The sequence below is a fragment of the Austrofundulus limnaeus genome, unplaced genomic scaffold (assembly GCF_001266775.1).
Source record: "Austrofundulus limnaeus strain Quisiro unplaced genomic scaffold, Austrofundulus_limnaeus-1.0 Scaffold9, whole genome shotgun sequence".
Lineage (NCBI taxonomy): Eukaryota > Metazoa > Chordata > Actinopteri > Cyprinodontiformes > Rivulidae > Austrofundulus > Austrofundulus limnaeus.
In genome coordinates, this window is record NW_013952411.1 from 854588 (window position 1) to 856181 (window position 1594).

General features: G+C 39.8%; 1 protein-coding gene across 3 annotated transcripts in view; it reads left to right on the top strand.

The window, feature by feature from the left end:
* map3k20a (mitogen-activated protein kinase kinase kinase 20a) overlaps positions 1–1594 on the top strand; it is a 30711-nt gene that overhangs the window by 15227 nt on the left and 13890 nt on the right. The gene's annotated exons all lie outside the window — the stretch shown is intronic.

Below are 1594 nucleotides of genomic sequence, written 5' to 3' on the forward strand. Positions count from 1 at the left end.
ACATTTGGCTCCTCTACCTCTTGAGCGCCAGAGAGTAAGGGTAGCATTAGCATTGTAAGTAAACATTAGCTTCTTGCAGTCAATGAAACCCTCGCTGATTGGTTGTACGCTAAGCGACAGCGACAAAAGTTGAACATTTTTCAACTTTCATATGTCGCGTCGCAAGCTCGCGTGTGCACGTCTACGTGTACGAGCACGAAATTTCACATGCACTATTTTCGCAAGTCGCTTAGCTGTAGGAGGGCAAGCGATTGTCGCCTCACCGCACAGGCTCCATAGGAAATGAATGGAGAGCGAGCGACGTCGCCTCCCGCGTGTCGAGCCCTTAAGTGGTTAAATGGAAAGGTTAGGATGGGTTGGCAGTTCCTGGCTTAAAATATATTTCATACTTAGTTCAAATTCTTAAAAATGTTAACATTATTGTATTGAATTATTATTATACACTATATAGCATGGACATTTGGCATCATCATGGATCCAAAATGCTTGTGTAGATAAATAAAAAAATATAAAATTTACTGTTTTTAATTATTTTTTTATTAAGAAAGGTGGTCAGAGCATATTATAAATCTCTTCAGCTGAAATTACATTTAAAGGTCCAGTGAGGCTTTTCTTATTATGAAGCTACCATGAAGTCATCATGGGCTCGACACACGAGAGGCGACACCAATCTCTCTCCATTCATTTCAGACAGTCGCTTGCTCTCCTCTAGCCAAGCGACCAGCTATGGAAAGCCGGCATTGTCAACGTGTTGTTTACGTCTTAATTTTTCACGCTTTGTTTACGTGTAGAATTCTACACGTAAACTACTTGTGAAAAATTAACACGCAAACAGCGCGTTAACAATGCATTGACAATGCGCAAACAACGTGTTGTTTACATGTTAGGTTTCATGTTTTTATGACCCTGCTGGTGTGCCATAACTGGCGAACTTTGTTCATGTGAAATTTTGCGCTCATACATATAGACGTGCACACGCGAGCTTGCGACGCGACATATGAAAGTTGGAAATTTTTCAACTTTGTCGTATGGCGCTACAACCAATCAGCAAGGGTTTCACTGTCTGACCAATGAGTGCAGTTAGCTAACACTTTCTACATTATTTTAATTGTGTCAAACTTTACAATTTTATATCACACTTCACAAAGTGACTACTTTGTTGGCGTCAGGGTGAAGTTGTCCGGTAAGTTTTTCTTCATAAAATTATATCTTGGCGTGCGTTTGTTTTTCAATATCTTTAGCATCGCAAGATTTATTGAGTTTACACATCCGTTATGCACACCATCCTTTTTGTTTTTTTTAGACCCACCAATAAACATTACAAGAGGCAGTAGATGAACCAACCAAATTTCTTGAAGATAAGCGATCTGAGAGCACGATTCACAACGCTGCCGTCGCTGTCGCGTCCCGTGTGTTGGGTTTTCACCCTAGTTGCGATGACAGCCATTAATCGCTGTCGTTTGTCGCTCCCCGTGTGTCGAGCACTATACAATTATCATCCCAGGTCATGTTTGTAAATGAGAAGTGGTTCTCAAGTTTACCTGGATAAATAAAGGTTAAATAAATAAATAAATAAATAAATAAATAAATAAAT